The sequence below is a fragment of the Bombus affinis genome, chromosome 13 (assembly GCF_024516045.1).
Source record: "Bombus affinis isolate iyBomAffi1 chromosome 13, iyBomAffi1.2, whole genome shotgun sequence".
Classification (NCBI taxonomy): Eukaryota; Metazoa; Arthropoda; class Insecta; order Hymenoptera; family Apidae; genus Bombus; species Bombus affinis.
In genome coordinates, this window is record NC_066356.1 from 1,116,336 (window position 1) to 1,140,312 (window position 23,977).

The 23,977-nt window shown below is 37.6% G+C and overlaps 1 protein-coding gene across 3 annotated transcripts in view; it reads left to right on the plus strand.

Moving 5' to 3' along the window:
• The first annotated feature begins 13,940 nt into the window (after positions 1 to 13,940).
• LOC126923003 (uncharacterized) overlaps positions 13,941 to 23,977 on the plus strand; it is a 248,788-nt gene continuing 238,751 nt past the window's right edge. The window contains exons 1-2 of one of the 3 annotated variants that reach the window (XM_050735985.1): positions 13,941 to 14,801; positions 18,453 to 18,621. The gene's annotated coding sequence lies outside the window, so the exon portion shown is untranslated. The remainder of the gene's footprint in view (positions 14,802 to 18,452; positions 18,622 to 23,977) is intronic. The other 2 variants (XM_050735983.1, XM_050735984.1) reach the window with 2 other exon arrangements.

The following is a 23,977-nucleotide window of genomic DNA, read 5'->3' on the forward strand; positions in this document are numbered from 1 at the left end:
TGATCTGATTTGTAGTTATTTAGTGTATACGTTTCCATAGATTTAATAAATTCATTGGAAGGATAAATATCTTAAAAACAACAGTTTTATATATTTTTAAAAACATTCAAATGTACATTTGAAAGTAGAATATGCAACTTGTACACTTAAGAATGTTTTCGCTCAAGCAGAGCTATTTAGAAACATCGTTTAAAATGTACAGTGTAGTTTCATAGAGATTAATAATTTAGTTTTAATCACATTATAGATAGTACTTAATTAAATGCCTTTGTACACGTACGTAGAGTCGTTTCGTGTGGAGATTCTTCAACCATAATTAGACGTTTTTAAATATTTGATTGCTCCCTGATGCGAAAACTTTGTTACTTTAATCAGTTTCTGAGTTAACACTGTAATATATTATTTGTTTGCATCGGAAATTAATTACATCTCAAATATCAATCATTTATTAATGACTTATTTCTCTCAAGTATCTAATTTTTAACCATTCTTTTCTTATATAAATCTTTAGAATCTCTTGTTTAGAAACTCTTACTATAATTCATATAATTACATAATGCACTAGCAACTTACAACAATTTCTTTCTAGACCATTTTCTTGAAATAGTATGCATTAATTACGATTATATCGTATTTTTTGGGTAAACAATTGGTATGTGACAACGAAAATGCACTAACGTATATATTCATTTCATTCATATCACAGGAATTTTAACCTTCTAACTATTGTCTGTATTCCATTTCGAATTAAATTAGCCGAAGAATACTTGGTATTAAATAACGTATTATCAGAATTACGAGCGGTAATTCGATAGAGTTCTTCGAATTTCACGAAGAGGATACGTGGAAATTTGGCTAAAAGGATCGATAAAAATTTCACTTACGCTCTTCCAATTTCACTCTTCAGCTTGTGACGTTTTATCAAATTTCATCATTTCTATCTCTCATGGCAAGCTAAGTTTTTAGGTGGCTACTTCTGCCCCTATACGTCAGTGTTAGACAGGAAGTCGTATTATCAATCAAAAGCAGGAAGATGAGACGTCGCAATAGCGCAAAATTCGCATGGGTGCTGTGAATAGGAAAGGAAGCGAGGTTTGAACATAGTCAGAGTGGAAAACGATGAAACGGTACTATTGTCTGAGGAACCCGATTATCAAACCAGGGGGTAATGTGGTTTTCAAAGGAAACTTGATACTTGACCTCGTAATAATCAATGCTCGACTCACCCAGCGGTTTAATTTTACTAACACTCATCGAAATTGGCGGCTCTACGAAGCTTGTGGAAATCAATTAGGTGGAGAATCGTCGACGATGGAGTAGATCTGTGTTGGTGAAGTTGAAGTTATTTTCTCGCGGTGTCTTGAAAGAGAAAATCTTGATGCGATTAAAAGGTGAAATTTGATTCGATTAGGGGTTCGTTCTTTGTCTACGTCATTGTTGATTGATTTCAAAATTCTGGATAATATCCAGATTTAATTCTGTACTAGCTAACGTAGCTAATCCAGTTAGTTTTGTTTCATCTGTGAAAGATTTAACGTAATTTGGAGACAGACCTGAATCTATATGCAGCATTATTTCCTAACTAATATTATCAATGAATTGACAAGTGGTAGATTCTAAATATTAAAGTAATTCTTACAATTTTACATGGAATACGATAATCTTGTCAAATTTTGACCACCTTTCAAAGAGTTTTGCGAAACTTATGTAACGTGCATCCAGTGATTGTCCGGATTAAGAAGTACGTACAAGTAAATTATAAGGTATAAGAAAGTAAAAGCTATATTGGTGTATTGAATAGGTAGCGGGATGTGTCGGCGTAGGGGGTATCTAGCTAAGAGAAAACCATTGTCTGGGGAACGTGAACACTATTTGCTGGTAAAGTAGATTAGGTTGGTATTGATAGAGAGAAAGAGAAAGAGAAAGGGAAAGGTAGTGGCGAAAGGGTGAGAGTGAGAGAGCGAAACGAAGATGGAGAGAGAGGACGAACGAAACGAAGGAAGATGATGAGAAGAGAGGGATGAGAGAACGGTTGTGTTCTCAGAGAGAGGCCAATATAGACGCTCGAGATGGGATATAGCAATAGAATTTCGCTTACGAGGTATAACCGCGTTAGACGATGCCCTTTGTTGTATCAGTGCGCAATTGCCTTAAGTTCTGATCTTGTCCGATATTGATGTCCGAGAGACCGGTGAAACCTCCGATAGGATACTAAGAGTTCTATTCGCCTTCGGTCGTTTCTTGACTGTGTCCAGTTAGTTACCAACTTCCTCCATTTTTTGATCCTTTTGCAAATTCTCGACAAATCAAATTTTATTTATCTCGGAACGATATTTCGGAGATGCTCGTTGCTTTTATGAAATGGCTTTCCCTCTGAATACTTCGATGGCGAATGGGAAGGACCGCTGCTACGAAGAGTACGCTAGAAATTTGAAAAGCACGCACAATGTATCTCTCGTTAATTCACGTCTCATAGCGACAATTCAAATACAATTTTCTGTGCGAGTCGTCGAGAAAAAGTTGTAATTGTTGAACCGTTATACGCGAATTACGTTTTCTTATTACATGTTCATAGAATTCAATTTTATGGAAGTGTGTACAGGAATAGCAATTTCACGGTGCATTTCCTGAATAAGTAGAAACGTAGAATCCCGGAAGTCGGAATGTTGTAATTGAAGTACATTCAAAGTAGAGAATATCGTTACGTTACACGTATACATGGACCTCATGGGAACTCACCTAATTCTCTACTCTTAACTTCATATCGCTTTATCTGGCATTTTAGGTTGAACTAGGAACTAGAATGGAGATGCCTGGCAGTCCGATATTCGACCATAATGCTGAATTTAATTAGATGTCATTGTAGTAATTTCCATAAATTCTCTTCCTTCGTTTCACTTTATCGATGCTCCTTCGCGCATATGGATACGAATTTCTTGCAGATTGGGATAAAAACAGCTGTAAGGAAATGCCGCTTAAGCGCGATGATAATCGTTTCATCAAATTTTCAATTTCATATATACCAGTCTTGGTGATGTATAATTTTTCCTTGAATACGCGTTGCATTATCTATATTACTGATCGAAAGAGTTTAGAAATGGCACGAGCTGTGCGCATTACGTTATTCATAATATACGACATCGTATATTTAAATTGTAGGAATATGCTCAACGCAGATGTTCTTGTTCGAAAAGTAGATACCGTATTCGCGTGGAAATTGTTGTAGCCGCGAACGTGAGCATTCTTAAATGTTGCATAGAGCGTTTCGCCTGCAGACACGAAAGCCGATATGGCAGAATAAACAAGGAGAACGAACAACGTTGTTTTATACGCTATTGGCGATTCGTGGTTGAAACGCGCCTCTATGCTGTACAACCGTGTTGTGGGCGTAATTTAATAATGAATACGTATGCGCACGTGAAGTGGTACCTGCTGATATGTAGGTACGTAACATCTGGCGGCCTATGAAATGCACGACTGAGCAGTCTGCAGTTGAACGTTACGACCGGCAAGAGTTATGAGCCTCAACTCAATCTCCGACTACCCCTGCCTCGATATAATTGCGATACTAAAATCCGTACAACTTTGAAAATACATAAATTTCTCTCTCCCTTATCCTCGATTTCAAATGACTCGAAACACCGTATTTAATGATTGCTTTCCTACAAGAAAATAATTGTTACACTTACGAATTAATTATCCTCTTTTGTTTTCCACTATTTGCAAGTTGGAAATTTATTCTGTGAATGAAGATAACTTCGAAACAAACTGAGAAATTTGGAATAATTTTCGGTTAAGAGGTGGACAAAATCTGCAGTTCCTTCTTGCGTCGATGTCGAAAGAAGTGAAAGAGATTAAAAAAGTGAAAGCTAGGGTAGCTACCCTGCGTTCTCTATCTTAGCTAGGGTACCTTCTCTAGCTAGAGAAGCAGGTATTTTTGTACATATTTCTTTTTGATGAAACTGTCGTGTATCTTAAATATCATTGAAGTCATTCGTGTTAATCACCTTAAAGAGAGCCACGCGTTGAATACAAATTTTAGCTCATTCGGTTTTGGTTTCTTCAATCGATAAAGATTTATTCAAAGAAGAAAAACTTTTTCTGCAGTTTCAAAGAGTTCAATGCTCGCACGTCGACATATTTTTAAATCTCAGTCCCGTATTCAATGACTAATTAAATAGTCAAACGAACGAACAGGTGAATGACTCCACTTATCCGGGAGAAAGGTAAATTTAGTACGTAGTAAATTTGGCGTGTATACATATATCAATGGGCGGACTTCTGCCATTTGCCGGATGAAAAAGAAGTTTCTGCGAGCGATACCGTTCGTATAAAAAATCTCTGCGTTCGCAATGCTCCTCTCATCGAGCCTGTCGACTTTCCAAAAGGACTTCCGCATTTCGACTATTTTCTCCTCCTCATGAAACGAATTTCACGTTTTCTCGGGTGAATTCTTTTGTGTTGTATTAAATTGATTTACATTTCATCGAAATACAATCCACCTGCGTATAATTAGGGACTCCTGATGTCGTTGCGGTACGGTAAAATTAAATTTTGAATATCGATGCGAATTTCGTGAAACAATAGAGTTTTAAATTATTATTTCGCGTGTATTTTGATTATATATTTCATGCTTCATAAATATAAAATAATTTTAATGTTGATAATATGACGTATAATTAGCAATAATGTAATTGAATAATAGAGTAGTCCGGTATTCTTTTCTCGTAAATATTATTCAAAATTACATCACGAAAATTGTAATTATAAGCTAATTAGAGTAATTTACTTCTTTGTTTAGGTTCATAATATTCTATCAGTTTTTATTTTTGTACAGTTGTATCATAGTTGAAGATTCTAATTTTGTATTTGTAATTGAAATGAAATATTAATGTCTGTATGCCCAATTCAATGGGAACTCGTTATTAGAATATTAAATTAATAATGACATTAGCACTGGTATAAATATTAATGGAGCATAATAATATATTGTATAATCTCAAAAATTGATTAGGAGACGAACACGTTCTAGAATTTACATGAAACTATTCGTTTTATCACCAAATGAATATTAATGGATTTTATAAATTTCGCAATGGAACTTTTCGTCTTGTTGCTGTAAATGTAGGACATATGATCAAATATCAACTATTTTTAGTATTTAGAACGTCATTTGCAATAGCACTGAGGGTATTATCGATTATCAATCATCCAATTATTGGCAATTTTCATGGAACACATCAATGATTACTGGAACGATGATATGACTTGATGATCGCAGTCAGGGGTTAACTATCCAGGAAAGTGTGAGATGTATCGATGGGCTGGAAGAACGAGCTCCCTTTCTCGTAGCACGCAATCCTTTATTACTCGCTGGATTAATTGATATTGATGTGACATTCCTTTCAAGATAACTGATCGATATTAATGTGCCGCACCTTACCGAGGAAGTGGCGATTAAGGTAGCAAGATACCTAATTTGAAATCATTCAGACACGTTTAAATTCTTATGAAAGAGTAAACATTTAATATTTTTCTAAAGGTTGTGCGATAAATAACAAGGAAAGTATTATAAATCTACGATATCTATTGTAGTCGCGAGATGTGTTCTTTTTTTCTGTAAAGAAAGTAAAATTTCTGAGTGTATTATTTGACGAACGTACTACGTTGGAGCAAATACCGTAACATCGACGATAAACGCATGCTTATGCATTGTGAAATAGCGTTCTTCTTGAACGTGATCCATATTTTAACCGCCTATACACTTGCACGACTTATTCGAGGAACAGAGGACCGCGATGAGCCGGAAAAAAAGAAATTCTAGACGTTTGCACAAATGATAAATCTACGGCACGTACAAGCGTGTCGGGTCCTAACAGCAAAATCGTAAAAGATATCATGCACCGCGCTATGTGTGGAGCTACGAAATTAAAGTTGACTTAAGGAAGAGCGATGCGCTCGGTGGGTTAAAGAGGTTCGCAGCTTCCGCAAATTAGTTTACGTCCGACGGTTGAACGAATAGGGATTAAAGCTAAATGTATTATTAGGGAAAACTGTGAAAATCAAAAGAAACCGAAGACAAAGAAGGTTAATCCGCTAGGCGAGGCCAACACTCATCTTGGCCTAGCTGCTTTCCTGGTTGGTTAAGCTGCTCGACCAACCGACCATTTATCAAAAACGCATAACACCTATGCAAGAAAAATCGACAATGTTTTAGCTGTAGCAAGTGGAGGAAGGTTGGCCTGCTTATGACACGGGAGATGGATGTACGAACCGAAACCTTGTACATTCTACAGGACGGCAAGAACATTATGTATTATACGCTCCCTCGCGCCGTACGGCGTACGCCAACGTTGTGTACTTGCCGATAGAATCCTCTGTGACGAGAGGATAGAGACTTTAAAGTGCAAAATCGTTTAAGGCTGATATACACGTTTCCCGACCAGAAAAACTACATGTCTTCTCGTATCCTGTGTGTTCTCGACATGACTTTCCGCTCGATAGTCGATGGGCGATCTACTATTTCTACTATCACTTTCGATAGACAAACTAAGGTCTGCGAGTTCATAGAAATATTACTAATGAAAATTCATTTTTTCTTCTTTCTCTCTTTTGTTTTTTTTTTTTTTTATTAATAGGTTGCTGCTATTTTTTTACGATCGGAAATAAACAATTCGCGTCTGTATCTCCTATCGAAGGAAGGAAGCGTTTCCAGGTTGGTCATGCGTTAATTCAAGTAGAGATCAATGAAAGTAAGAACTATTTGTGACCAAAGGAATTATCAGACTCGAATGGTAGATTAAACGCAGCGGGATTATAGGTTGGGCGTGGCGAACATTTAAAGCCGACTCAAACGCATCGGAGTATAGGAAGCCTAATAAAATGCACCCACATACTGATGGATCGCAATACCGGCATTAGTAGCTGGCAGTAAAGGTTAATGTTGATTGCACGGAGTTTCGGAGCGGCCCGTAAAAATTCTGATTAACCTACCAGACGTGACAGTATGCTCTTCCCGCCCTTAAGTGCTTAGCCTGATAAAAAAAACGCTCTTGTAAAGAACGAAATATAAAATGCACAACGATGCGATGCTGGCGCGGCGGCACGTGTTTACGTACAGCGACATTAAAAAATACACGGGGAATAGAAATTCTGATCTGTCCGCCAGTTTATTTAATTAATAAATAAGAGAAATTGCACGGGATGAAATGGGATCGTTAAAGCAGAATCGATAAAGTTTAACACCTTAGGTCTCCTTTAATGAAACGAAATTTATCGTTATATTAACTCATCAGGCTTGAAATACTTTTTGACACGGAAACTTGGTCTGAATAATTTTTCTCTTTTGACAGACGCGATATCGATCTATGTAATGTATGTCTATTAATCTTTCATCTTGAACTCTTCGTTTTATCGATCGGCTTAATGTTTATTTGCTCTTGTCCATCAGCAAAAATAGGCAGGTATTTTTTAGTTGTCCGTACATTCTTTCGTTCTGTATGGCAGACTATGAGCATAAATCACCCAGATCTGGTTTGCTAATCCCGATTAGAACATTGCACGATGTATAAATCACAGGGGTTTCATTTATGCTTGTTGATAACGCCACAAGGTAGACTGTATCACTAAGAGTAATCCTCCTTCTCCTAATCTGTAACCTTGTTAAGATAATTTGATAAGGGTCAATCGTCTCCCTCTGTAAATCTTTAACATTCCGTGTTCCGATAACTTTGAGAAACTTCCATTAATTCCTCTAACGACGTGTAAAACCGCGTTTTAACATTTCAGAATAGATACGTTAAAATTATAATTCAACGTCTGTTTGATAATTGATCTCGATGACGAAATTCTCACGTATGAAAATAAAACTCCCTAATTAGAAAAATACTGCGTAGCTTTACGATGGTGACATCAGGTGTTGAGTGGAAAAAAGAAAAAGTAGAACTGGCGGAGGAAAGGAAACGAAGAGGCATGGTCGTGCAACTATGGAGGAAAACTACTCCTCAACCGTGAGCCGTAATTTTGACCTTTCAGGAACATCTGCGTGGCATCTGTACGAACGAGTCGCAGTTACCTGCAATTGACAAATTTCCAATGGGCTACTTCGTGGCATCCGCCTTCACAACAATTAGTCGTGATGAAGTTTGGAAACACTTGGTGTGTGACACTGATCGCAACTTAACGAAGCAAACACGAACTCTTAGGTGTACCTAATGTTTAACGTGGTCAAAGAACTTTCGTTGGAGGAGTAGCGGTGACCGTAAAATTAAGATCGAGTTGCTCTGCAGAGTGTGATCGACGTTTGATACTCAGTTCCCCTTGTGGTAGCAAACTTATTACAAATCTTATGTTTAATGCTTCATTTTCTTCCGCTTCACATCGATCGATACAATAATATCGTCACGTCCAAGTGTTTGATTTTCAAACGGGTACACGAAGTGCAATAATTAAGTTGAAATTAACAGGAAACAAAGAAAATCTTGTAAATACATAAGTATATACTATACCTTGATCTATCGGAGATGATTTTGTCTCGCTTAATTAACCTTTCCGGAGGCTCGATAGCGCCGAGAAAATCTTGGGCGAAAATTTCGCAGATGCGCAGAATTGTTTCCAGGTTTGCGCTGACGCTATTTTCATCCGCGTAACTACCTGGCGGATTATTCACGCGGCTGTAATGTAATCCAGCTCGTACAGGCAGTCCGGTAGTTTGGGTTAGGAATTGGCGGTAGTTTCTACGCGAAATAGCAGCTCTATTCTTCAGTCTGCGGTTACGTAGTGTGAATATCTTGTGGATAGATACCTGCGACCGTGTAATCCTGGCTCGATCTAGAGAGCCAGTAATTTGGATTAGCTATTGACGTTGCATATATCACCTGCCAATTCAAGGTGTTCACGCGTCGTGTGGTGTTAACCAACGTTTCTAACGGACCAGCTGATAATCACGTATAAATGTAAACGATCTTTGCTTTCTGCGAGGTGTTTCTAAGATCGCTTCTAGCTTAAGATAACTAAATTGAAATGGAAGTAATAAACAGGTATCTATAGTTGGGATGTTTAATTTTACACCAATTCTTACAATATTTCACTTTGTTTTATCTGTTATATTCGTTTTCGATTAACGAATCGATAAATCCAACAGCTAGTAAATTTCTAAAAAATTTCATCATGGATATTTCATGTAGTTGAAAAGTCTGATCTCTATATTAGTCAGCTAAATATACCGGTTTCGTCGTTTCGATAAAATGAAAAATTTGTGCAGGTATATCGATTACGGATACATATCTACACAATGGTCAGTGCGGAAGAATTCAATTCAGCCCAAGTTCGCGATGGTATTTGTTTTGCCGTTTTACTTGGTACGACGGAGACTTCCTAATCTTCTAAACGACATACCAGACGTACATGCACATAGAACTTGCACATAGAAAACCGAATAGCCGAACGTGGGTGCGGCTGGTCTCTAACACTCAATTGCAATCGATTATCCGAACATGAAATTCCAAAATAAACAGAGTGCCATTCCAGGATATGTCCGATGACTTCTTGGTTCCATTAAGAAGCTATTTGCATTTCTCTTAAATTCCAATATGCAATAATTATAGAATGACCTGCGATGACACTATCGAATAATTCAAATTAGATGCTCTGGTACGTAAAGCATCCGCTTATTCGGAAAATGGCAGCTCTAACGTTCCTTCGGTCCAAGGGAACGTCGGGGCTGTGGTTCTGGGAATCAATTTAGTCTTTAGAAAACTCTGGGCTGAAGAAAATTCAAATTTCAGGAAACTCGAGCTTACAGAGCTGAACGTACGTACGATAGACCGTGATATACGCATCGTGACGTCGGATTGGAAAATTGTATTGTACGGAAAACATGGAATGTGCATCAGGTTTAATAGACAGATGCGTTATTTACAATGCGAAGAAAATGGTTGTGAAAGCGAGGTGTAGCAGTTAACAAAGTTTCCAATAACAGGATAAACAATCATTCGTTCGCAAAACTACACGTTTAATGCGCATCCAACTTTCTAATTCTTCGAAGCGCTCAACAGAGACGCGGAGTTAGAACAAAAGCATTCATTACTGTTACACGCTAGTTTTGCTTCCTCGTTCTATGTATATTGATCGGTTTCGCACCCATGTAAGTTCTTCCGCACAATCAGTTGATTGCGCCAAGTTCGAGAACCTGTGTCCTACCACATCCCCTTTTCATCGTATTCCTACGTGTGTGTCTAACTGACTCTTCTTTGTCGAGTACATCGTGCCCGCAGGTGCAATTCGCGTTTTCCGCTCGATGTATTGCGCTACATTAACGAGTACGACTCATTTACAAATCGCACTCTTGGGAGGCGGAGGATGTTGCTCCATTTTACCGAGTTATTTTTTTAGATAATTCGCTTGTAGATTTTATCTGTCTGGAACGTATGCATTAGGCAGTGTTAACCTCCCGAGACGATTAGTAAAGAATCGTGCGATTTCGCGTTCCTGTAAAAATCTTTCTTTTTTCTTGGACCTAATTTTTTACTTGCAAGTATATTTGCATAATAAAATAATAATCGATACTAAAAATAATAATTGTGTTTCCAACGATGCCGTCGACTACAATCGACTTGAATATTTACGGTAGGCGATATTAGATACATTTACTTGGTTTCCGAAAATAAAAAGTTTCGATGCATCGATTTCCTAAAAGCCGATACGCAAATGCCTCTACATTGATAGATATGACCGTTCTCTGTTCAATCCTACTCGTTAATTATACATACGAACGATTGGTATTCTCAATTATTGGTATTCTCACAAGCCATTATTCTCAATTCCCGCGTTCCCGTTAATCTAGACAGGAAAAGCATGAAGGCGCGCGTCCAACGGGTGTATCCATGAAGGCAGTATCGAGTAACGTAGCAACAATAATAATTATCACGGAGAAGTTTCCTATCCAGCGCGTCTCGCTGCGCCTTTGTGAGCTACTGGACGTTTAACAGTGTTCCAACGTGTGTGCAAGGTTGGCACTGTTGGTATGGGGTTGGTCGCGGTGAAGGTGGTAGGAGAGCTCGGGTGAATGTCTGAGCGGGCCCTGGTGTGAGAGAGAAATTCCCAGGAGGAACATAAAGCCGTGGACAGCCGCACCGACGCGACGCCACCCTCTTTCCGGTGGCATCCTGACGCGGAGCTTGCGCTACCGCGTTTACGTGCTCCGTCACAGTGCTCGGTTACAGTGACGACGCACCACGGTGACATGCAACGACACCGAGGAAGTCGACGCGAGACGCGTCATACGAGCAACTGTTGCATCCGCGTACTCTCTCAATTCCGAGTACCGACACTCTTTTTACTTGCCTCATCTCTCATCATGCCAAGAAAAATTGCTAGGGAATCGCCCAGGGATATTCGCCGGTTAAACGATGCTAATGCAATAACGTGTCGCAGCTCGATTCCGCGTCGTGTGCGCTCGTAAGGATACGATAGCAAGTATCCTCGAAGAGAACGCTCGACAGAGGATACCGGTAATTGGGAATAAAATGCTCGTTTCGAAGGGCTTTCGGGGAAAATTCGCTGGAAAAGTTGAAACAAATTGGACCAAGTCTAGATCTTTGTGTAATTGTCTGCGTTGATGGAATTTAAGCAATATGCTTTGAACTATACCTTAGGCAGATTAATGCGAATAATGAAATTGAAAAATCGAGAAACGGTATCAAATGATTTTTCAGCGCACTATACAATATTATCGATAAGCAGAGTAGGTACTGGAACGATTGACATTCGATAGAATAACAACGCGAAAGTGTGTCTGAAACGTATAACGAATCATGTACATGTTGTTTCTGCGCGTGTATACAGTAATTCGTAATACATAATATAGAATGAGAAGTATATAACGCTATTTGCGAATCGTTTTGCATCGTGATAAATTTCCCCCCCTCCCGCTCAAGAGCGGTGGAATGTTAATGCAATCCGAAAATAGTATACGCGATGTTACCATGTCGTCATAAATATTTTAATAACGACTGTTGATACTCATTAATCGCGAATGCGTCTCTGGCGTAGCGAAATCACGGATTTAAATAAAGCTTTGTGCATTATTTAGTAATTTATTATTTCGCGTTGCGTTATAACTGCGTGTACAGAAACATGGATATACGTATCGCAATTCGTTGTTTCCCTTTTTGTTTGCCCTTTTACACTTGGTATCCGTCAATTTTATGCGTCATTTTCAGCTTTACCACACGGTAATAAAAATGTTTGAACAGCACAAAGCCCCACTTGTGTACGATGACGAGTTCCGTGAAGAAGTCGTCGCTGCCAGTGTTTCCAGCATTTTTAGAGTATTTCCCTCCTCGCCCCTCCGCATAAACGTAGAAAATGAACAACTGTTGCACCCGTCCGTCCATTTTTCTGTACGTGATACCGAAAATCAAACATTCTCTTTCGCTGCTTTGTCTTTCATCTCTTTACCAGGCAGAGTTGTGGCCAAGGACGTGTGTTACGACGCGACGTCAACGCCCTCGACATGCACGCTATTTGACACTGACATTATCGACGAAACAATTGTTTCCCATTCGATTCCTCACGCTATTCGAAAGCAAGAGGAATTATGGAGGAAGGAACAAAAGCCTGTTAAAACGTTCGGTACTACGGTTGACGTATTCAACGATTTTTACCTTCTTGTTAATTAGATTAATTATTTTTTGCATCATTTTCATTTAGAAAGTTTAAGCCGAATGTTTTCTTTTTCTCCTTTCACTATTCGTAGGGTAATTTTATTTTCGCCATAAAAAGGAAGAATCTAATTACATCGTATGAATTTTTGCGTTAAAACGCTTGAAAAGTTTCTCTTTAGAAAATTCTCTGTGGCAATTGCCAGTACATAAGCAATCCGAATACGTAGGGAAATTCCGCGTCATTCTTGTAACTTCTAAAAGATGCACAACTGTTGTGCTCATTCTCCGTTTACTTCTGTACCAGTTTCGTGCTAGTGCGTTCGTATTTTCTTCGTGCCGAGCTTTCTTCTTTCGAAAAAGGTAGCTTTGCAACATCAGTTCTGCGGCAGTTTTTCTGGATTATTCTGCCAGTGACCTTTCCTACCAAGTTTTTCAAAAAGTTTGCTACATTTTGTACGGTAACATCGTAATATCCCGTAATATGTATATTATTTTTCAACATTTTTACCGCAATACCCTTTTAACGTAGAATAATGAAAGAACATATAAACGAAATACGTGTGTCTACTGAAAAGAATGACGCAAACGTAATCGTTGCGTTTGCTCACGATCTGAAAATGTTGTCTTTTACAAATCATCCATCATTTCTTCCTAACATTCTTCTCTACTTGTAATCATGAGGCAAATGTGACGTTTTCGGTTGTATAAATCACTCTGTATAAAACATTCTTCAAACATAAACTTTCTAAATATCGTTTAAAAAAGTAGTGCATGTAAATGAAACGCCTATGAGGATCCAGTCCTCACACCTGAGATCTCTGTTTTTCTTTTTTTTTTTTTACCCTGCGACGCAACGTTGAAGTAGCAATTGACGACGAAGTCGAGCATAAAAAAGGAACTTTTCTTAGGATGTTGCCGGTTATGTAGTATGCCAGGAGATTCACAACTGTTGCATTCGTCTTTGTTCATTTTCCTACCCTTGTTTCGCGTTCTTCTACTCCCGTCTCGTTCTTCACCCTCTGCGAAAAATACCATAAAGAGGAGAGCACGCGTCGTGCTAGCGAACGAGAGAAAAAGAGAGAGCAAGTGAGAGATGGAAAGAGGGGAGAAAGGGAACATCCCGACGTCGTGCGTCGCGGTGGACAGACCGTGCGCGTCGAAGAATCGCAAGAAAAGGCGAGGGGCGGAAAGCTACGCAAACGAAACGGCACGAACGACCGTGAGCGCCCTCGACGAGCGGTGTCGGGACGTTGAGCGTCGCGGCGCGCCGTGAAAACCGAGGGACGACGGCGTTCGAGTCAGTCTGCGTCCGCCAGTCGTCGCGACGTCCTCGCATCGCTGTGACTTGCGCCGATTCTTCGTTCATACGTGAATATCGCATATAACGAGGGACCGACGTCAACGGCCAAAGTCTTTGCAGGATATTCTGTTTGTAAATTCGATACCATTGAATCAGAGTTATATTCGATACGAACATATATCGAATATATTTTTCGGAGGATCCGATCTCACGATTCAAAAAGAAAAAAGAAAAGGAAAAAAGTAGGAGCGACTAATAATTTTGCTTTGGAACTCGTTTCTCCGAAGATAGACCTTCGTGCAAAGAGGGGTTGGTTGGATGTACTTTTAAAAAATATATTCGAGCAGAAGACAGGACTATCCGGAAGAATCGCGAACATCGCGACTAGTCGCGATTCGTCGTAAAGTGCCACGAGGACACTGATCGAATTATCACGAGCGTAATTAATCGATATACGACGGAAGAGTGTTTTCACGGGGGTTGTTCCCCTGGCGGATCCTCCGCTTCAATCATAAAACACCGCTGATTCGCCATTCGATCTTGGTTACCTTGTGCTAGTATTTCGTTCTTTGCCCCTGTTTCACCCCTTTTTTCGCACCTGTGTACCTATGCCAGCCGCTAATTTGTCACTACACTAGGTGAGAGTGAGATCAACCGAGAAGGAAAAGAATCGAAGGAGAAAAATAGAAAACTCGAGTCTACTCGTGGACCTCTTTTCGATTTTTCTCTTTTATTTCTCGCCACCCTCTTGAATCACGAACGAGTTTCTGTGCGCGCCGCTGGATGGATCGTCAACTTTGATATTCAACTCGATATTTGTCGGCAATCATCGTTCGGTAAGTAATTTGAAAAGTCAGACATTCGCATACCTCGTGTGACCGACTCAGCGTTGCGTTTCATTAACCTGGATTAGCATTTAATTTGATTTTACCCAAATTTTTATTCTAGTCTTTCGTTGTTTCTAGAATTATTCAAGCTATTGATTATTCCCCGTTTCTGTTTCTACGAAGGCTTGAAATATTTACAACATTTACAAAAGATCATTTTGGTTACATCTATATCCTAATATTATAGTAACATTTTTTGCAGTGAAGTTGCCTGAAACCAAATGTTATATTTTGAAGTGAATATTATCAATGCAAATCTATTTATACGTTAATTTTCACCCTCCATCGGTGAAAACAAAACCAAATAACAATTTGCACATTATTGACGCATATCGCCAAAGCAGCGTCAGTGCAGTGTAGGCGGTTAAAGAATTTATTTTCACGATTTGGATTTTCGTTTTTCTCATTTTCATATATTTCGCGTGGGAAATATTTAGATGTGAAATGCTTTTTAATCGCCCTCGCGATATACCAGAATCGTTTCGATTTCCGGAATATTTCAATCCCATTTGTTCGTTCGTCCATGTATCGGTATATTGCTCTGTTGCGATGCACGATTAAAAGAATAGACTCTTACTGTTGAAAATACGAGAAATGCGTCGTTGTTCCTTGAAAATCTCGGCGGTAGTTAATGCGTGATCGTTACAGGAGAATAACTAGTGTTGGATTAATTTTCACACAGGCACGTGGTATGCTACTGGATTCAAACAATTGTAATTAAATTCTTTGGATGCTAATCACCGCAAGCACTTGTGTCTCGTGCAAATGATATTTAAATTAGTACGCGGCCTGTATATTAATCGTACCAAACAGGGTACATTTTCGTGACGATCGTGCTACTTCCGCAACGTTGTTAACTGATCCTGCAACGGTAATAAATATTTTTCCGTAATTTACATTCTCCGTTTTTTCATTCGTCGCTCTTGAATATGTTTAGCAACCGGGTGGCGCGTTGTTGATACTTAACACGGTTCCCGTGAAAGAAAGAAAGGGGTTCATAAAAATGCACCACGATCCATTGTCCGTGTCTGTTATCATGATAACAACGCGTTGTTCTAGAATAATAAATCGTCGAAATTTTCTCGCAGCACGCGCTATATAAAAGGTACATTATCTGTGATTTTTGTGGATGGGATGTTTAGAAATTCGTATCGCGACGAGGAGCAGGATAGTTTTCATAAATATGAGGATACTAGGAACGAAGATAGCAAAAGTGGATAGTGAGTAAATTTTATTCATATGTAATATGACTCGCGATACGTAGTGCTGGAAAATATGGAATGTATTGATAAGCGGATTAATGAAACGGAAAACCCGAGCGTAAGATCGAAGAGTTCGTTACATGGAAGGATCTCCATGACGTAAATATAAAATCGTGGCTACGATATAACAAAAAAAAAAAAAAAAAAAAAAAAAAAAATCAATGGGAAAAATAATTACGAATAAGCGTAACATATGGTCGTTTAGTTTCTTTGTGTCAATGAAAAATTAATACTTCACGTTTCTTTATCGTTGTGTTTGTTCTTTCCTTCACCCGACCTGTGCATTCAAACGTTTCATTTCCTCGTTGCTTCTGTGCGGTGCAATCTTTTCCTTTTTAATTTTCGATGAGTCGGAGTATTTCGAAATAAAGCTGCAACCGATAAAGTATTTTAAAAGTATGAAGAGTGCACGCTGGTGAAACTTGTCTGCCATACTTTTGTAGTAATTTAATCTTTTTTCGCTTCGTCATACGATGGTTCCTCTTTTGCAATAACTGTCCAAGTATTTGAAGGACAGCTCATGGAAAGGAAAAATGAAGATGTTGAAATTAACGATATTACGTCAAAGTATCTTTGCATAAAAATTTAGCAATTAATTTGATTAATTTTTCTCGTCTGTTGCTTCATTTCATATGCATAGAGGGTGTTCTGTAGTTGGTGGTAAAATTAGAGGGTGATCAACGATATATTTCGATAAAATTATAGCTATCGAGTAAAATTGAGATCTAAATCGAAACGTAATTAAGCGAATACGTGCCAAGCAAATATTTAAAGTCGAATTTCGCGGAAATTAGGCCTCGTATGGGAAAATGTTACTCCAAATATTCGTTTCCTTTCTTTATCTGCCGGTTGTACCATCGATTCCACCCACTGCGTCTATACACATTATAATTTTAGTAGATGTTTGCAAATAAATCCGAGTAACAAGAGTGGCTTCGTTACGGTTTTATAAACGCGCGCGAAGTTTTATGGAGATTGGTTCGCTTGGTTTGAATTCCTTCCTGCAACAGAGTGCAGACTCTAAATAGACAGGAGGTGAGAAAGTTTCTAAATGATATCTACCTTGTAAGTTCATAACGAAGAGGGTTTCTACCCTCAATCATAACTTACAAGTTATCGGGAAAAGCAAAGGAGTTTTGTAGCCTGTTCAGGATTACAGCGGTGCCAGGCTTTCAGGAGGCCGTCCTACTACTTTTATTTTCTTATCTCTTACATCTCCTTATCAATTTTTTATGAGACTGCTTGATTCTAATTGTTAGACGTAATTCCATGACGAAGTTACTTATTGCAGTAACAAGGAGTCATGAATTATTAATACTATCGACAACGTCTTAATCGTTTATAAATTCAGGGAAACAATATAAATTATTAATAGAGGATACGATCAGGAAGAAGACGAGAGAGAACCTTCGGTATGGTAAACGAGGGAATGTTACGAATAGCTAAAAAATTGCTGGAAAAACATTCAACCGAAATAAATATCGTCGTCAATGTTTAACATTTTTTTTATTCGATCGATATATGAATGTGATGCGAAAAAAATATCAAAACATAGTGTAAAAATCTTCTATTATACGTATCGCTTATTACACATTATCCCTTATTTTAAATTGGCTTAATAATGGAACGAAAACATCGATATCGATAACCATACGCGAATATATTAAGCTGAATAGTACTCGAAATTTATGCATCCATTGCGGAAACACATTAGATTAATCACTTATTAATGTATAACAAATATTCCACATATATTCCCCTCAAGGAGAGGAATGTATACGAGCCCCGTTGCGTGAAATATAGTAGACACTGTTGCACTAACGCCCAACAGACTGAATTGGTTTTCAACGCGTTCAATGCATATTACCCTAATAGATAATTTATCTCCTTAATTACTGATTTATACATGTAACATCAAATCATAATTAATTAAATAATCATTCATAGGCAAATTGAAAAATTCCGTGATGCTTACCACCTCCTGTGTTACGTTATACGATCATTCATTGCGTCGAACGTTTGAAACTTTCTTTGATGAATGTAAAAATTCGCAGTAGAGAAATTCAAAAGAACGAAAGCTTGCTCGGCTATGTGTGAACGACTCGAATGTTCCTCTATAGCTACCGAGCACATTACGCAGTAACGTAACGAACAAAAAATCAACAAAAACAAATTTACTATATTTTTCACGTGTAGCTTTTATATAGGAGAGTGCGTTTGTAAACAAAGCAGCTCGGTTTCTAAATATCGCGCACGTAGTATTTGAGGAATCGAGCTTGTCGACATGAAACGTGTTGGATTGTAAACAGTCGACATTTTCTGTTTCATTCGGCTGTAGACGCTGGAGCATGGTTGGGCACGTAGCTGGAGCGCGTAGAGAAAAGTGACGGGCGACGTAGTACATATGTTAGTGTGAAAGTGAGCCGAAACGAGCGAGGAAAAGTGCAAGCTGGCAAGCCTACGGACTTCTCTTTCGATCTTCGACATCCTGTTCGTCCGAGAAAAATGTAAGTTAATAAAAAAACGTTCATGTCATTGCGTGTCGGATGAAATTGTTAACACCTTTTCGAATAATCGGATAAGGAATCGAATACATACTTCTGCGATCAATTTAAGCTTCGATGATGTTTATCGAAGTGAAAATTACGATCGAAAGGTGTTAACATATTGTCTGAAACGATGTTTCCTGCGTTTGAACGTAACGGAGCATTTGTCGTTATCTTTTCTACTAATCGATTGTAGTAATTCCTTAAATAAATAGCTCATAAATTAGCTAAATATTATTCTTGTTAGCAACGTGGGAGGATTTACATTAGCTAGTTTAATTAGGAGAGTGTAGAGTGTATATTCGAGAACTTTTAATTAGAATAGGTTCGGTAATTTCTAAATTCCATGTACTATATTTATTTCGTATTTGTTTTGAATAATCTATGCAACATACATAGATATACGCATTGACAAGAATAAAATTGGTATCCTAGCATTTCTATAAAATTTCGTGATCGCTCAGCACCTTGTGTACGTTGCATAGACACGATTCTTTGAAGTCTTGTTTTCTCTGGAATCAATTGACGTATCGGATTGAAAGAAAACATACAGGGTGGCCTAAACATTAGCCATCGCGATTTTTCAAGCACTTCCGATAGCCAGGCAAAAGAATGTTTCGAATAAAAATTGATCAGCAATCGATTACAAATTGCAATATTATGAATTTCGAAAAATGTTTTATTTCGATGAAGAGTTAAGGTCCTCTGAATTTTTGGTAACGGAACAGTACATTTTTTAATTGCCTACAAAATAGTATTAAACAAAAGTGATTAGTTTAAAAGAAATTTTAACTTTGACGTTGTAAAACTTATCGCATGAAAAACAAGGAAAACACAAAAACAAAGAAGTTTCGTGGCATTTTTTCTTCTCTTTCATATGATAAATTTTACAATATTAAAGTTTAAATATTTTTTTAATTAATCATTATACGATCCAAGTACCTCAATACCTTTTTATAGAGAATTAAAAAAATGCATCGAATGGAATATAAAAAAAATGCATTGTTCCATTTAAAATAACAAAGGTAACTTTAACTTTTGATCGAAGTAAAACTTTCTGTCAAATTCATAATATTGTTATTCGTGTTCGATTGAAAGCTGATAAACTTTTGTTTGAGACAGTTTTTTGTCCGATTATCGCAAATGCCTGAGAAATCGTGCGGACTGATCTTTAGACCACCCTGTATATTTGTCAAGGGAATATCTTTTTCTGTGCTCGGAGTGTATTTGCCCTAAATTTTTCAGATCGTTACTGCATTCTACTAGATTGTCCGAAAAGTTTCTTTCGTTTTATGAGGATACAATAGACTCGCAACGTTTTTTGTTTGATATTATTTTATCGAATTATTTACGATCTATTTTGTTTTATTGAGATAAACATCGCGACATTTCACAGACTTGGTTTCACGTTTGGATGAAGGTGCATTGTTGTAAAAAACACGTTTGCGAAAGAAAGACACTTTCCGGACAACCTAATATATTCGAATACGTATTAGAAGATTTCTGCGCCTAACATTCGCATAGCATTATCCAGTTATATAGCAAAGAACATTTATTACAATTTGAAAGCAATCATTTTTATCTATCCGGATCGACCGACATTGCCTCAAATGAAATTTTTCTTCCGCAAATTAGATTTATTCAGAATGGCTGAACAATTGCTTCTGTCAAATCATTTATGGATGGGAGTAAGTATTAGTATTTCAAAGTTGACACGGCTATCGAATGAGAGCAATCGATGCAGTAAATTCTATACACAAAGCGTGTTTACGCAGTAACGAGAAGTGCTTCCCGTTTTGATCTCGATTGTTTGAGATATTGCGTTCAAAACATCGATAACTATTGTTACATTCGATAAAATATATCCATTGAAAATATGTCTTGTACAAAGTTATTCGAAAGTCACTATAATTTTATATATACTTTTTTCCTCGAAAAAGAGCAATCGGAAGTACATCTTTTGTATTGGAAAATAAATTAGGCAAGCAATATCGATTAATTTGTAAAGCATTATTAAATGCAATTTATGTCCAAATAAATAAGGTTAATTAATGTAGAGAAGAAGAAACGTACGCGTTAATTATAGTATTTGTGAGCCTTGCGTATCTTCGACATGAATGTTTCTTAAAAAGCAAAGCTTGACGTTTGCAATTTATTTTGTTAAAAAAAATCTTTTCGGCTTGTCTGCGTACTTTTTAATATTCTACTGAAACATTTCTTGTTTGACGAAAAAGCTCTATTGTATCGTTTTAAAATCGTGAAACATTTCTGTACATGTGTTTTTAAAACTATTATTGAACAACAAACTTGTTGTATGTTCAGTGTTACGGATAATCAATTAATCATTTCTATCAATATACATGATAACGCGTTTCACGATTGGTAGGCGATTTATGAAAGATCTGTTACGGGGGTCACGTCCATTTACTAATTAGATACTATTGCTCGATAGTGTAGCGACTTTATGGCACTCATTAGTCACATGCGTGTGGAAACATTAGCCGTATCGGTTTTATCATTAGCAGGACTTTTATTTTACGTGTTATAACCTCGAAAGAGGAAAGGAAATACTTTGATTTTCTCTTCGTGCGTATAATTATGAATATCATAGTCAGTACATTTTAATGGAAAACATTGATTGATCGATATTTAGTTAGCAAGCAGATCTCTATTTTTATTCTAATAGACTTTTAAAAACAGCTCCGTTTAATCAATTACCATTTTATTCCCTTTTCCGGTAATTTCGGCTATTAATTAGTTTTATCTAGTAACATGTAAGAGCATATATCGTTCATGGCATTAATTTCAATATTTTATTTTTTGTTTCTAGAATGGCAGATATATTAGCATTAATCAAATAGAAATTAATTAACGAAACTTTCGCCATTATCATCGACTTATTTATTTTATATTTCGTTCTTGCATCAAATACACTGATGGCCAATTTATTACAAAGAAACATTAATTATCAAGGTAGAATAAATAAGTTCGCAAATAAACGTTATTCACGCACCGCTTGAATCTATAAACTCGCAATACGTAATTTCAGAAACGTTAAAGTTTTGCTCGCCGTTACGTATTTCATGGGTTACCATACCAATTCAGGATATTTGTTTCTTTTTTAATTCATCAAAAAGCTATTATACAATTTTTCATTCTGATTGTTCTTCGTTGTAAGTCCGATGGATGTATCGCAACTTTTCGATGTGTGGGCCCTTACGCTCTTAAATCCAACGTGTTAGTATGGTTTACTTTGAAAAAAGCTTTCGTGAAAGCTTGTGCTTGGATAAACCTGAAAGCAGCACGGGACGTAGTCATCTTTCAGGACTAGCTCGGCAGCAAAATTGCCAAATGGTGTTTCTCGTTTCGACGCCCACGGCTGCAAAAAGCGATACGTTTGGATTGAAATGATCCATTGTATTGCTTTGTATGCGAATGCTGCCCCGCAATGCAAATATCTGCCATTCCTACATAATTTCGTTTCACTGCGAATAATGATGTGTCATTGCTGCTATTTCGTGTATCGTCCGTGCCGTTCCTGTAATATTGCAAAAAAAAAAAGAAAAAAAAAAGAAAGAAGAAAACAGTAACAGAATACATATTCAACGTTAAATATTTATATAACCACCTGCGTGTTTCCGTGTACGACGAAATTATGCGTGTGCATTTGTACGCAGAACGCGTGTTCGTTTGCTGATGTATGGGCAACTTTATCAGAGATCGACGGCTTATTACTACATTTAGATATGGAGGTGAAGTTTGTTTTTTAGATTGGTCCGAAAACATCTTGCAATCGCAACGATAATTAAAAGTACCAAGAGCAAATAGAGCAGCGTATGTATATTGGGTGCGAGGAAATATATGCAGACGTAGGTAATAGGAATGCGTAAAGAGGGAATAAGGGTGGGGAGAAGGCTAAAAACGGGAAAGAAATAAACATAGTGAAGCGGAGTGAATGAGGCACGGGAGAAGCGTATACGCAAAGAAATAAAGATGGAAGAAAATATAGAAAACCTGGGGAACAAGGAGGGGCAGAGACAGAGAAATAGAGAAGTAGGAGATGAGGATAAAGAGAGATTGGGGAAGAGAAAGAGAGAATGATCCCAAAACCCAACGGAGTTCCTGGCACCACGAAAAATAGGGCTCTGGAGCCCTCTTACCATTTCCAAGTTACGAGCGACATTACCGACATATCCCGCATAACACAACGGTGGGCAAAAGTCGAGGATAATCGAGGAAAATTCCGGTGTGAGATAGGTCAATGCGAAGAAGAAAAAAGAGAAAAAAAAAAGAAAAAGGAAAAAACGTAGGGAAATTGCAGTGACCGGCGACTTATGTGTTTCGTCAGTGATTGAAGGAATCAAAATGATATTACGTCCGATATCATTCTGCGTTCCCTAGGGGTCATAACTATCATTTGCCGATGACATACGATCGTAGTAACTCTCGTGTTTGACTTAAGAGGGGGAAGATTTCTGAAGCTACGAAGTTATTTCTTTATAAATCGAGATATTCGAGCAATTACACGAGTTTTGTATTACCGAACCTGTATCATTTATATTGCATACTACGGTGTATATACCCGTAAGTAAATAAATAAAATGAATTGCTATAGAACCTCGCTGCAATGTATTATAAGTTTCGAGCGTTTGTTTTTAGACGTTTATATTTATGATTTTCTGTTCTTAGTATGAAATTTCCAGTTGCGTTTGAACGTAAATTGTAAGGCCCTGTTTGTTAATACGATTCTACATCATCCTAATTGTGCTTGGTATTCGGATTGCATTAATTTTTAACTGGTTGAGGCGATGATGATGGATTAACTGAAAAGTAGCCTTTCATATATCGTTCATTTAATTGGACATCGAAGATTTTCAACTGCGAAGCAATAAATTTCCAGGCGAATGTGAATTATGAGCATGTAAAATTTTAATCCCCTTATGATGATCGTTTTGACGCAGCATTAAACGGAAACAAGATTATTACAAGCACCGATGATCGAAATTGTTAAGCGCCGTTATTAATGACTCCTCTGAGGCCGAGATAGAACGCGCATCCTTCCAAACCGTCAGTGTAACCAAAAAATAACGTCCAACTTTTGAAAACAAAAAGTTATTCGAGTAATTACGAAGTGTCATTATTATTATGTAATTTATTTACGTTAATTTAAACGATGACCTCGGCAGTTCATCGGTACGATAAACGTTACAATTGGACAAAACATGTTACTTCAGGTGGAGTTAACACAAATACTAAAAAAAAATTACGGTATTGTGTCGTTAATCTACGTATTGGTACAGATCGTGAAGTTTCTATC